The sequence below is a fragment of the Palaemon carinicauda genome, chromosome 5 (genome assembly GCF_036898095.1).
Source record: "Palaemon carinicauda isolate YSFRI2023 chromosome 5, ASM3689809v2, whole genome shotgun sequence".
Classification (NCBI taxonomy): Eukaryota; Metazoa; Arthropoda; class Malacostraca; order Decapoda; family Palaemonidae; genus Palaemon; species Palaemon carinicauda.
Window position 1 is genome coordinate 66,141,341 of NC_090729.1, and position 15,785 is coordinate 66,157,125.

Genomic DNA, 15,785 nt, shown 5'->3' on the forward strand with positions numbered 1-15,785 from the left:
CTACTAGTAGCAACGAAAATTATTACTTTGTGCGCTTCTTTTACTAGTGTTTAGCACTGTTGCTACTAGTAGCTACTAGTAGCTACTAGTAGCTTAGTGATTATTGCTACTATTAACTTCTAGTAGCAATGGAATTAATCATTTTAATAGTTGTTACTGTTATTTTGGGGAAGTTGGGTAAAACTGGTAATTGAATGATGCAATTCTCCTACTCGTGTTTAGCACTATTGCTACTAGCAGCTACTAGTAGCTTAGTGATTATTGCTACTATTAACTTCTAGTAGCAATGGAATTAATCATTTTAATAGTTGTTACTGTTATTTTGGGGAAGTTGGGCAATACTGGTAATTGAATGATGCGATTCTCCTACTCGTGTTTAGCACTATTGCTACTAGCAGCTACTAGTAGCTTAGTGATTATTGCTACTATCAACTTCTAGTAGCAATTGAATTAATCATTTTGATAGTTGTTACTGTTATTTTGGGGAGGTTGGGTAATACTGGTAATTGAATTATGCGATTCTCCTACTCGTTTAGCACTATTGTTACTAGTAGCTACTAGTCACTATTGCTACTTGTAGCTACTAGTAGCAAGACAATAATATTGAATACTAATAATAATTTAGGGGGAATAATTGTATAATTAATGATAAAAATAGCAGAAAGGCTCTAAGTCGTGTTTAGTACTATTGCTACTAGTAGCTACTAGTAACTATTGCTAATAGTAGCTACTATTAGCAATGTGATTAGTAACTTCAGTTCAACATGTGAAGTCATAGAATTTTGAGAAAAACGTGTTATAAGTCTCAAAATGGTGAAAATGTCATAGCAGAAACTACCTTTTTCTACTTAATAGCTACTAGTAGTGAAAATTCAAAATTCTAATTTTTTTTAACTATGAAGATAAAAAAAGTACATACATCAAGCTTCATTTCTGTATAAAACATTTTGTTGTAAACACAAAAATAAGGTTGCTATGACATTTTACATTTTGAAAACTTTAAACGCGTTTTTCTCCACATTTTATTTTGTGGCGAATGTACATTCTCCTCGCAGAGGCCCTCATATATATATATATATATATATATATATATATGTATATATATATGTGTGTGTGTGTGTTTGTATATATTATATATATATATATATATATGTGTGTGTGTGTGTGTGTGTGTGTGTTTGTGTATATATATACTATATATATATATATATATATATATATGTACCACCCATGTATCACACAAGCGTACATAGTATCGACATATCTCTTTTTTGTAGATATCCTTTGTATCTTCGCTCCACCCTCGCACTGACAGCAACTTGTTATAACATGTCTGCATACTAAATTGTTAACTGTTAACAGAACCTGTTGCCGGATGATAAGAAATAGTATATCTTTATTTTGTGACATTCTTACCGGGGTTTTTGGGTGTATATATTTTCGATGTGTAATAATAAAGTTACTCAGTTGCCTCCATCTCGCCTTCGAGTCCCAACCTACTCTTTGCTCGTCACATTGGCGACCCCGAAAGTCGACTCGCTCTCCTGCATTCCCCCCATCACTTAATACGATGGACTCCATGAAAGTTGGTGCCACCCCAGTAAAACTTTTGTTGTTCGTCAGTGGAGAGGCGTTTGCTTCGTTTCAGCGCGCAGAAGTTCAGTTCCGCATCAAGGGCGTGACTCGCTCAACCACCAAAGCAGATGTTTTTCTCGCGGCTATACCCAAGGACACCCTCCCGGAAATCTCTGACTGGCTTTTTGAATAAGGAGACACCCCAATAGCGTACGACGCCCTCAAAACATACCTTCTGCAGCAATACTCCGCCGTTACCATCCCCCCGTATAGCAAAGCTTTTTCTCCTATCTTAACAACCGCTGGGAGCCAAAGAGCCTCGCTCGCCCTTAGGAAAAAGACCAGTATCACTCGCTTGTAGCCTGCCGCAGACAGCTCTCCTTGTGAAGCGAACTTACTTCATGCCCTTTGGGTACACCGTTTACCAGAACCCGTACACGCTGCCATACCCGATGTCTATAGTATACCCATAAAGGAGTTGATGAATAAAGCCGAGGCTCTTATGGACAGCCACTTCACAATCTTCAAGACCTCCATCAACACCCATTCAACGTCAAATGAAGCTGACATGAATGCTGTAGTACAAATACGCCTACCCCATGACGTGTTGGAGCAGCGTCAAAACCACTCATCACTCACCACTCGCTCGTGCCTTAACCAATGAATTCTATAGCCACTTACTGGTGCCCATCAGCAACAGTTTTGCTCTTATCACTCCAGAATCGGGGCTGGCGTAAAGAAATGTGCCAAGGATTGTCAGTGGCCAAAAAACTTGTAAGTAGGCCATCGCTCATGGTGGTGGCCTCCTGTGTTTCTAATCTTTTCTTTTTACATGATGCAGGAACTGACGTGAGATTTTGGTAGACACGGGTGCTTGTCGTTCTCGCATTATCGTTTAGAACCGGCAAATTTAATTAGAAGTTTCTCGTTGCTGACGTCACATTGCTAATCTTTGATGCGGATTTCCTTTCTCATTTCGACCTTCTGGTCGATGTCGCCCACCGACGATTGGTCAACACAAACTCGTATTTGTTGACACCTCTTCAACCCGCCCCGTCCAGCCTCACTCTTCACATCAGCTTACACATGGAGGACTACGCCCACCTCCTCACGTCATACCTGGAAGTTTTCCGTCCAGAACTTCGCCAAACGCCCATGGCTCCTACCAAACACGATATTAACCACTATATCAAGACGACGGGACCCCATTTCTTTACCAAATTCAGACGTCTGGCACCGGATCGATTGGCAGCCGCCAAACAGACGTTCACAGTAATGGGAAAAATGGGCCTTTGCTAAAAGGCCTCCCGCCCATGGTCGCCCTTCTTAAACATTGTCCTGAAAAAAGACGGCTCCCTTTGTCCATGTGGAGATTACAGGCATCTGAACATGCAAACTGAAGCGGATCACAACCTCCACTCAAACATTGCCGACGTAACCTACCTGCACAAAGCGTTGGTTTTCTCCACGCTCAACCTCCTGAAGAGGTATTATCAGGTGCCTATGAACCCGGAAGACATCCTCAAGACTGCCATTACCACTCCCTTCGGTACATTCACCTTCAATTACTCTTTTTTTGGACTTCGTAATGCTGGAGCCTCTTTTCAACGTCTTATGGATGGCATCTTAGGGGACCTCCCCTACTGTGTATGTTACGTGGACGACATACTTGTGTTTTCTTCCTCCAAAGAGGAACACCTCCGTCACCTGCGCATCGTGCTAGACCGTCTGCAACAAAACATCCTTGTAGTCCGGTAGGACAAGTGTACCTTTTGTGCCAACGAAGTGTCTTAGGGCATCTTATCACTCCTGAAGGAATCCATCCCTTCCCTGAGAAGGTAGCAGATGTTCAGAACTTCCCCACACATTCAACTGTCAAATCACTGCAGGAATTTTTGGGCATGATCAACTATTATCACCGTTTTCTGCCTACTATTGCCTCCCCTCTACACCTCCCTGAAGGGTAAGCCAAAAGACCTGAAGTAGAGCCCCCTTCAAGAAGCGGCCTTCGGCAACGCAAAAAAGGCACTATCAACCGGTGCTGCTTTCACTTTTCCCGTTCCACATGCCCCTCTCCTTCTCTCCACCTATGCCAGTGACGTCGCTATTGATGCATTACTTGAACAGGTAGTCAACGGCTCACCCCGCCCATTGGCCTTTTTCAGCAGAAAACTGTCCAATGTAGAATCGGGTTATTCTACCTTTGATTGCGAGTTGCTGGCGGTGCACTTTGCTGTCCGTCACTTTTGCCATTTTTTAAAAGGTACGGCCTTCGTCATTCGCACAGACCACATGCCTCTGGTGCACGCCTTCACTCGACAGTCTGACGCCTGGTCCGCACGTCAACACCGACATCTCTCCACCATGGCTGAATACAATTGCACCCTTCAATACATACCTGGGAAAATGAATCCCGTTGCCGATGCCCTGTCAAGAAACACATTGGCCGTCATTCAACTGGGATTGGATTACATGCCTTCGCTGAAGCGCAACGACAGGATCCAGAGTATAAAGCATGTATGACATCCTGCACGTCCCTCTGTTGGGAAGACGCCCCCCTCGACGACTCCAACATCACCCTCCTCTGTGACGTCAGTACTGGTAGACCGCGACCGTGGATTCCTGCCCCCATGTGCCAGCAGGTATTTGATTTAATTCACGTCCTTTCACATCCCTTGCGCCATTCTACTGCACAGCTGCTGAAGACGAAGATCATTTGGCACGGCATTACTAGGGATGTTAAGGATTGGGTCAGCGCCTGTACTTCTTGCCAAAACTCTAAAGTACATCGACAAACCGATCCAGGATTGGGCACCTTTCTTCTACCTCATTGTCGTTTCACCCACATTCACATCGGCGTTGTAGGCCCCCTACCCGCATCACAAGGACACCATTACCTGTTTACCGCCATCGACTGCTCCACTCATTGGCCTGAAGCTATTCCCATGGAAACTGCAACGTCTGCCTCATGTATCCCTGAGCATATTACTTCTGATAGGGGTACCACTTTCACCTCTCAATTATGGACACCATTAGCAAATCTCCGGGGCATCACCCTACATTAGACAACTGCCTACAACTTCACTGCCAATGGAATAGTTGAACGTTTACATCGCACCCTCAAAGCAGCTTTGATGTCCCGCTGCAACGACTCCAGCTGGTTTACTCAGCTTCCCTGGCTCCTCCTGGGACTAAGGACCACTTCTAAAAATGCCCTGGAAGTCTCGGCAGCTGAAATGGTGTATGGCGACCCGTTGGTCATCCCCGCCAAAGTTTTTACTTCTGCAACCTCCTCCGATGATCTTGATTAATAACAAAAGGTTGCTAGAAAATATGAAAAAAAAAAAAAAAACAGTTGCGTATCATACTATGATTTATCGTCACTGTAAATATGTCGGAATGTTCCACGAGTTATAATTTATTTTATGTTTACTCACAATAATCGTAATCAATTCAAAGGAGGATTAGCCTAGACTCCCTGAAGCACAGCATGTGGGAGGTTCAATTTGGGTCCCTTGGTGGCGAGCAGTAAATTAAATGTCAGACTTAAATCAGAAGTTGGTTCAAAGGATTGTCAGGCTTTATCCAGTCCATCTCAAGACACAGTGCGTTGATTCAATTATTTTCCGAGGCCTTTGATGTAGTTATTTTCGTTGTTATGTTGGTCATTAATTTACTAATTAATGACTCATACTTTAAATCATCGTTTGCGAAATTCTAGATTGCATTATATCATACTCTCAGTACCCTTGCGAAGATAATCTTTTCATCAAATACAATCTTCATTTCTGGGCATCCTATAATCCTTGAATTAGGAATTGATTTTTTTTTTCGGTAAATATGCAGCAAAAAATACAAGTACTATCTCAAGGTATTTTCATTAGTTCTTTTGTAAATGTATATATAAATAGATAGTTGAAGTAAATGTTCATGTTATCATATTCAAATGTAAACATAGAGATATAATCAAATGCCCATTAGGTAAAATAAATAAATACAATTGTTAAAATGTAGCTATAGAATTATAATTTTCCAAAAAATTAAGAGCTATTATCTCAAAACAATTTTCTTCATCGAACTGGAGTGATGAGGGGTAATAACTCAAGCTTAAACTTTGTGTATAATGAAAGAGCGGTTATTTATTTTATTGTTTGTAATTCAGTAACTCACGATATAGTATTTTTAGGTGTCTGATGTAATTATCATGGGAAATTATTGTTTCCTTTTGAAGCCTTAGATTGGAAAAGGTTGTATTGAAACAGGTCTTATAATATAAACTCGTTTTTGGATACTTTTCAAACATACAATCTTGTTCTCATTTTTCATTTCTTAATCTAAGCTTTGCAAAGTCGTCAAGATTTTCAAACTGACAAATACGAGCGTGGACTGGGCGGATGTGGATGAAATAAAACCTTGGTATATGGTGCTTGAGAAAGGACCAGAGTCCTGAATAATAGTGAGAGAATAAACGAAATATAGATTGAAGAGGGGCCAAGAAACAAACAGATGTAGAGGAAAAGAATTTTAAAGGGAAGTGGTTACGATGGACGGGTAGAAACGTAAATTTTAGTTTATTAATACTATCTGTGCAATGAATTCCCAAAGAAGATTAAGCGATATAAGTTTTGTTTGATGCATAACTTTCGAAGTTATTGTAGTATTCATGTTTTACCATCAGTTAAAATCTGATAATAATGTACTTAAACATTAAGAAAGATTACCTTTCCTAAATATGTTGCAGCAATAGCTAAAGACTCAATTACTTCTCCATTACAATTCAAACAACTGTCTCCTCGAGATTTGTTCACTTAACTTATTTTTGGCCTTCCATTTTGCAAGTTATGGAGATTTTTCTATAGCAGAAGTTAGAAACGTGAATACCTGATTAATTTAAAGACTTCTTTCTCTTACGGTTCAGGAGGAGTGACCACGGCTTCTTACCAGACTTGTTTTCATTTGCTTTGATCTTATAAATTGGATTCTATGTAGGTTTAGAATTTAGAGATTACAAATGCAACAGTAATATAATTAATTAAATTGATTTGAATTGAAATGTATACCTAAAAGTATATCTGTATGTATTATTACTGATTAAAAAGGATATGTCATTATTGCGATAATAGAAAAAACTATGTTGTTTATGTAGAGTTTTGATAAACTTGTTATAATCGATGCCCTGCGTTCTGTAAAATGCATCGTCTTGAACAAAGATTCTAACATTAGAAAGTGAGAAAGAGAGAGAGGGAAAGAAGTAGCGAGAGGAAGATAAAATTTGGAATAAATGTTCCTAAAAGTAGTACTATTTTGGCCACACAGACTCACCCCCCAGAAAGGGGTGGCCACAGACACTCCCCCGGAAATGAAGGTATGGCCGTACAGACTCACCCAAGGTCACAGAGGGTATGGCCGTACACACTCACCCAAGGTCACAGAGGCTTACTGTTGACGGAAGTGTAGTATTTTTAAAGAGTTTTGTTTACAAACATTGCTTTGAAGGACGTTCGTGGCCCTCACCCGGAAAAGATGGTATGGCCGTACAAACTCACCCAAGGTCACAGAGGCTTACTGTTGACGGAAGTGTAGTATTTTTAAAGAGTTTTGTTTACAAACATTGCTTTGAAGGACGTTCGTTTCGACAGTAGGTCGGTGTTGATGGAAGTGGAGTATTATTTTTGTTTACAAACATAGAGTTGAAGGTCGTAGGGTTCGTAATGGCGTACGTACGGGAACTATTAAAAGGAAATTGTTTACGGAAGTAGAGTATTATTCTAAGTTTTTTATTTACAAACATTGAGTTGAAGACCGTACGGTAGTGTGTCACTATTAAAGGGAATTTGTTTACAAAACATTGAGGACGTAACCATTTGTTATTATCAAGCAACTCTTCGTAATGACGTACGTACGTACGTGTTTATACGTGTCCAGGAACTGTGGCACTGTTTAGAAAACCTTGAGAACGTATTCATAGTGTGCTACTATTAAAGGGAATTTGTTTACAAATATTGAGTGTGAAATCGTAGTATAGTGGTATTAAAGATAGTTTGACACTATTTAAGGGTTTTTGTTTACAAAACATTGTTGGTGTTTAAAAACGGGTTTACGGTGTTTTTGAAAAAAACGGGTTTAACTTTCGTCATTAACGTAGTGAGAGCGCATCTACAGTAATACCGAGTCATCTTACCCCCCGAAGCTGCGTTCCCACCTGGGCTATTTGTAATGATTAATTATTTGTAATGATAGGGTAAAACATGCCCAGACAGTCTCTACACCCGAGGCCCCCGTTCGCTACCTGTTGATAGGCCTACAATTGTCATCGTCTACAGTAATACTGAGTCATCTTACCATCCATTACGTTGTCCCACCTGGGCTATTTGTAATGATTAATTATTTGTAATGATAAGGGTAAAACATGCCCAGACAGTCTCTACACCCGAGTCAAAGGCCTAAGCCGTGATGGGGCTAAGCACCTGTTCCAACTTGCCCCAGACGCGTAATCTTAAACATTAGGCAAAGCTCTCTCTCTCTCTCTACAGAGAAGGTGTAATAAAACACATAGTACTTAATATTTGTTTATTATTAATAATAATAATAATAATAATAATAATAATAATAAAAATAATAATAATAAAACAAAAGCAAAATATTTTGGGATAGGGTCTAAGATGAGTTCATACGCACACGCCAAAATACATGGGAGGATAATAAAACAGGATATTTTGAAAATAGATAACTAAAGCGGATCGGCTTTATTTACGTCGTTTTAGCAACTCGCAAATCCCCATTGATAATTCTGGCCATCATTTTCCTTTAACTTGGATGGCGATAAATGTTCCATCAATTTCCTAATGGCTCCACACACCCCTACAATATTTGGAAATCATACTCATCGGGGTCGGGGAAACTGATTCCTGCGAATTTCATTTGAGGAATATTGTTACTCTCACCCCTCTTTTTAAAGGGACGAGTATTTTCCTTGGGGGTTTTGTATACCCATTTCGATTTTTTCTTCTTCTGGCTCTCCTCCTCTACTTCCATTTCACAGGCTTTCTTCTTCCTACTCTCCCGCACCGCTTCCATTTCACAGTCCTTCTTCTTCGTGTTCTCCGCCTCATCTTCCATTTCGAGGGCTTTGGCCACCGCTTGGGAATCCGAGAGAGTCTCTCCACGCTCCAGGGTCACGTCCCCGGAACAAGTCGCGTTAGCAGCTCCCACCGCACCCATGGAGATATCAACACCCTTTGATGATGGCGTCTCCTCTATCCTCGTTATTAAAAACACGGGTGTATCGTTATGGCGTCCCTCTTCTTCTTCCCGTCTCTTGATTGCTATTGATAAAAATTCTTCGTAGAAGAGCTCTCTCCGAAGAATTCCTTCCCGAGCATTCTCCAGTAGTTGTATGGTAGACTCGTGATCATTGAAGGTTGTGATGAGTTTATCCTTGACTGTCGAAGGTAGCATGCTTTGTTGGGGCCTCACCATATAGGTAGCCAACTGCCCCAGCATCTCCTTAGCAGCACCCCTTCCTTCCTGTAAGTGTTCTAGAAGGTCCCTCCTCACCTTCCGGACATTTTCCAGGTTTTGTCGAATTCCTGCTTCATCCAGCAATGGAGTAAACACACCTATGGGAATAAACATTGAAATATAAGTTTTGGAAATATAATCAAGGGTCACACACACACACACACACACACACACACTACGTGGGTAGATAATATAAGAAACGTTGTACTTAATATTTGCTTATTTTAAGGGACTTCTAAACTTTCAATGAAAATACTTTGAAAAACTTACACTTTTGGAAGCTGGTAATCTCCTCATCCAGGAGATGGGCGTCGTTCTTGTAGGAATACTCCATAGTAGTGGGCGAAGGACGAATTTAGTACACTCACGACGACAGACGCGCGTTTGCGCCAAAGGCATAGGTTGGGCCGTATATATAGTACGCGCGCACGCGTAAACGCACACACGCACACCCAGGCTTACAGTTTTAAGGACTCACCCTCCGATACGCCTACGGTTTAAACGTCTACCTCCCGTCACTGCTTCCCTCGGGGGGACCCAACTTCGCCAGTTTGGTGTGTGCGCTTCCTCTGCGTCGTTATGCCCAGCAGACGGCGTTCGTGATTTACACTATGGAAAATTCCTCGCCAGGTATAATATACAGTATCCTTATCAGTGAAATTTCGAAAATATTTATGCTGTGAATATTGTGATTATGTTAAGTGTCGTTGAAATAGCGATTACTTCTGTGATTGTGTTAAGTGTCGTGAAATAGTAATTAATTCTTTCTTTCTTTTTAGAGAAACGCGGTACGAAAAGGAAACGTGAAAAGAGCGAGTCTCACCTCCCTATCAAAAAAAGAAAGAAACACTACGCAAGTAAGTACTGTTTAATATAAAAATGTAATGTTTAGTACCTTTATCTTTTTTTTTAAATATTCAACCCAAGGATTATTGTGAGTTTAGTCTGAAAGGAAGGAGATTAAGTAGAATAAGATCTGGGATAGAGATTCGGGAGTTTCCTTTTGCGTATTGATAATCATTACATATGTTACAATTTGGCTTTACAATGTGTGCTTTAAAGTTGCCTTAAACCTTTCAAAAAAACTATAACAGTAGCATTTCTCTCTCGTTCCAGTTCTTACGCCAGGAGGGGAATTACCTGAAAATACATCGTCTCATCACTCAATTTCGAGTGGAGGAGAATTACCTGAAAAAACACTAGCACCACAGCATGCAATTGCTACAACCTCAACAGGAGAAGTTTCACGCGGGCAACCTCCCATACCTGGGGGATCTCCCTCGACACCTACCACAGGACACACGCTCACCCTCATCAATAGAGAGTCAGCCTTCAATTACCTGTACGTTGATGAAGAATTCACAGTCCACTCAGTAGGTGACCCAACCTTATTTATGGTAATTTGTAGGGATGATATTAGTGTACGAATAAAGAAATACTTTAAAAACAAAACATTTACAGCCAAGATTGTGGGACTTTTGAACTCCTGTACGACCAAACTAAGCTTTCAAAAATTGGGGGAAACGGAAAACGAACCCGTGGCGCTTTGGCTCCCAGCGACGATTATTAACGCTGGTGAAATCAATAAGCTCTTGGATAAATGGGAACCTTTTATAGAAAATAAATTCCCACAAATAAGCAGTGAATTAAGGGGGAGTGGGTGGACAGTTGAAGACGTCAAGAGTTTTAAACTCTTTTATCACCACCAAGCTGTAATGGCTGGAATGGGTGCATACATTTTTCCTAAGAAAGAAGTCCGTGGAAGTGAGGCGGTTTTTAATCCCTTTGGAATTGGGAATTCCTGCCTAATTCAGTGTCTGGCTGCCTACTTTATCGCTAAACAACAGGCATCACCCCGCTGGGGAAATATTTCCCGCACTGTAAATAGTATTCAACGTTGCTCGGAATACATTAATTTTACCCGAATCACCTTCCCCATCCAATGGGAAGACATTTCACGCCTCGAGTCGGCAAATCGTATCTCCATTTACGTTTATGAAATGGAAAGATCCGCGGACGGAAGGTATCTGCTTCAATTGTTGAGGCGCGGAATGAAAAAATTTCCAAACATAGTCCCTCTGCTCCTCTTAGATGGGGAACATACATGCCTCATTAAGGATTTTCATTCCTTCGTGAAATCCTTTGCCCGGGTAATATCTCCCGACCCTCGGTACTTTTGCCATAACTGCCTATCGCAGCATTCATCAACCTCTAAGCAAGAACACCATGAAGCCAGTTGTGAACTTGCTGTAACATTGAATTTTCCCCCCGTCGGAAGCACAGTAAGGTTTAGAAATCAGCATAAGACGCAAAAGTTTTCCTATATTTGCGTCTTTGATATGGAATCGGCTTTAGAGAAATCTCCCGGTGCGTATGGTGTAGAGGCAATACATAAATCAATAGCGTACTGCTACATCATTTTCGATTGCAGCGGTCAAAGAGTAGCTTCTAGTTATTATTGCGGAAACGATTGCGTTGACAAGTTTCTAGCCGATCTTAATGCTTGTTGGGAGACAATAAAAAAACGGTGGCGAACTTTCCCCATTCAAATGACAGAGGAGGATGAGAGAGCATTCCTTAAGCAGGACGTATGCCAATTGTGCAAGTCACCATTCAAAGACGGGAGCGATAAACATAGACATCATGACCACGCCAGTCCTAATAACAATTTTATTGGGGCGTACTGTAGGCGGTGTAATTTATCATGCCGCGAACAAAAAACACATCTCCCTGTTTTTGCCCACAATTCGAGTTATGACTTAGGCCTCATCCTTAAGGATCTTAAAGATAAAGTCCAAATCAAAATCATGACGAAACAAGGACTAAAAATTCAGCGAATGTCTGTTGGGAATTTATTTTTTCTCGACTCTCTAGCCTTTCTAGGGTCTTCTTTGGATAGTTTAGCTTCTGAATATTTTAGGGATGGAAGGAAAGCACGATTAACGGAGGAAATGTTAAGCGGGATAAAGAATGAGGAACGTAGGGCTGAAATTATTCGGGGTAAATTACCTTTCTGCTATGACTATATAGACAATCTTTCAAAACTCGAGGAAAGGCAGTTACCCCCTCAATCAGCATTTTAGAACAGGCTAAAAGGGTGTGATCTATCGGATGAGGAGTATAAACGCGCCCAGCGTGTTTGGACTATTGCCAAATGCCAAACTTTGAAAGATTTTCTCCTCCTATACCTCATTGTAGACACTAGCCTTATAGGGGATATCCTCATTTGGTGGCGTGATATTCTTTATAGTAAGTATGATCTTGATTTACCACACTATGTTTCACTTCCATCATACGCTTTCGACAGCTTTCTTAAAATGAGTAACATTGAGTTGGATCACGTCTATGACGAGGAATTGTATAATCTCGTCAGGCACAATATGAGGGGAGGATTCACTTCCGTTGTGCGTCAGTCATTCACAGCCAACAACCGTGAAATAAATTCTTCTTTTAATCCGGACCAGCACCAAAGCTCTTACATTCTATATTTGGATTTCAACTCTCTATACGCAACAGTCATGACTAGAAACCTCCCCTCCGGTGGGATTCGTAAACTTTCCCATGAAGAAAAAGATACGTTTTTAGGAAGGGGTATTGAAAATGCTATCACAAATGAGGACAAGGGATACTGGCTCCTCGTCACTACAAAAGTACCTTCGGAGGAAGTTGCTAGAGCGACGGATGAACTCCCCCTATGCTTATCTCATGAAGAAGTAGCCTTTAGAAATCTATCTCCCTATTGTAAAAACGTGCTAGAGAAGGAAGGAGGACAGATGGGCGTAAAGTGTAAAAAACTTATGGCCACCCACCGTAGTAAAAAACCCACCCTAGTAAAAAGGAGTATCTTATTTCCCTCCCCCTCCTACAGCTGTATATGGACTTAGGTCTGGAACTGGAAGCTGTTCATTCAATCTATGAATTCAATCAAAGTGCTTACATGAACGATTTCATCAAAACTAACATCGAAGCGAGGATGGCCGCCACCTCATCAACAGAGAAAAAAGCTTTTAAGGCTATGAGTAACTGCGTCTTTAGGAAGACTTTACTGAACCCTTTGAAATACGTGGAAAAAAGTCGGGTTGTTACGAAGCCCGCGGTTTACTTAAAAGAGGCCCGTAACCCGCGGCTAAAATCATCCATTCGTTTGAGTGAAGACCGTGTTATCTGCACTTCTACCCTTCCGCAGGTTGCCATCAATATGCCTAATTATATAGGATTTGCCATTCTGGAAGCGGCCAAATTTGATCTCTATTATTTCTTTTATAAAATACTCAAGCGTAAGTATGGTGATAAAGTCAAACTCATTTACACTGACACAGATAGTTTCATTTTTGCTCTGGAAGTTCCCGACCTTAACTCGGAGTTTGCTCAAGAACCCCTGAAATCGTATATGGATTTTTCCAACTTCGATGAAGACCACCCTCTTTTTAATAATGAAAGAAAAGGCGAGTTGGGCTTTTAAAATCGGAAACTGGTAGTACATTAATAGCAGAGGTGAAAGCGTTGAAACCTAAAATGTATTCTCTGTTACTAGCCAACCAGAAGCAGATTAACAGGGTAAAAGGTATTCCTCGCCACCTACATTCTCGTATGAAGCATGAACAGTATTCCCAAATCCTGGAAGATCATCGGGTCAATTACGTCGTGGTACGTACAATTAGAAATGTTCAGGGGCAGATGAGTACCACCAAAGTAGAAAAGAAGTGTCTTTCAGCCTTTGACTCAAAACGTTTCCACGTAAGTCAATACAATTCTTACGCATACGGTCATCCGGATATTGTAGAGGAGGAGGATGAGCAAGTAGCGAGGGAGGTCCCCACCAACAACCCTCTCCCCAAATTAGTAGTACCGTCTTATTCTCCACCAGACCCACTTCCTCGCGTATATCAAAAAAAAGAGAGAAGAAAAGGTTGGTGAGTACTTTCCTCTACCCGAAGGAAATCCATCTACATTGGGGTGAAAGGGTAAAACACGCTTCTCTCTCTCTCTCTCTCTCTCTCTCTCTCTCTCTCTCTCTCTCTCTCTCTCTATCTCTCTCTCTCTCTCTCTCTCGCTACTTTCTTCCTACTGATGGAAAGTCCACCGTAATGACGTAGAAGGGAAGGCGCGGAAGGAATTTCGAAGAAAAAATAATACCTCATCGTATATAATTGCTCAGTTCGCTTTTCCCTTTGTAAATGTACTGTGAAGCGGGTTGCTACTTTTTATTAATGGGGGTATTCATTCCGCCGTACTTATATCATTGCATTTAGAGTAAAGGCGCAGTTAAATGCGGGATCTGTTAAAATGTACAAGTGTTTTAAAGAAGATGACTTGGACATTTTTAGGGAGCCGGCGCGCATTATTGTGTCGGGCTTTTCCAACTCGGGAAAATCTTTCTTGGTTGAACAACTTATATTAAAGTATGAAAGTAAGTTTACGCACATTTTTATGTGTGGTGTGGATAGTCATACTTTGAAAACCCATCCAACAATTGGGGCAAAACTCTCCCTCTACGCCAATATCGTAGACCCGATGAGTGAGATAGATACGGAAGCTGGGGTCTACTCGATATTATACATCCTCGATGATGTTTTTCTCGAGGCTGTCCATGACAAAATTGTTGTAGACGTCTTTACTAAGGGACGACATAAAAATATCTCTGTTATTTTTATTACGCAAAATATGTTTTACGGTGGTAAATACGCCAGGAATATAAGTATAAATGCCTCGCATATGCTTTTGCTGAGAACTATGGATATGTCTCAAGTTGAGTTATTAGGAAGGCAAATATTCGGTTTGTCTTTATCGAAAAAATTTGTGAATGTTTATAAAAAGGCTGTTATGGCTAAACCCTTTTCCCATTTGCTGGTAGATTTAAGTTTAAATACTCCTAGCGAACTCCAGTTGAGAACAAATATAGCAGGGAGTTCCTCGTGTGAGGTAGTTTTTGGAGAATGGGAGACGTAAAGAGAAAGATTTTGGAAACCGTATATGAAAACTATTCACACCCATCAAGCTTGGGGGGTGTAAAATCCATCTATAAAGCCGCTAGAGCTCTGAACCCGGGAATTACCTTAAGTAATGTAAAAGACTATTTGGCGACGAAAGATGCTCATACATTGCATACACTCACAAGAAAACACTTCCTGAGACGTCAAATGGTATCTCCAGCTCCTAGAGTTATTATCAGTTGTGATCTCGCGGATATGCGACGTTTATCTAAATTTAACAAGGGCGTAAACTATCTTCTTATTTGCATAGATATCTTCTCCCGCTACCTCAAGATTGTTCCTCTCAGAAACAAGAAAGCACAGACTCTGTTAAAAGGATTAATATCGATCCTTTCCTTACCCAAATTTCTGGGGGTTAGTCGCCTTCTTACCGACCGCGGGTCAGAATTTTATAACAAACTTACATCTAAGTATCTGAAAGAAAAAAATATAAAACTCTACAGCGTCTCCTCATATGAAATCAAAGCCGCCATTGCCGAGCGTGTTATACGTACGCTAAAGCAAAAGATATATAAGCATTTAACTCTGCGAAATACTCTCGTCTATATTGACGTCCTCCCCAACTTGTAAAAAACTATAATAGATCCCCGCACCGAGGATTGGGAGGGAGGCTGACTCCCCTTGAAGTCCATAGATATACCGACCCAGAAATCATTACGCAACAATTTCGGAAAATGTATAAAGCAAGCGTGTTTA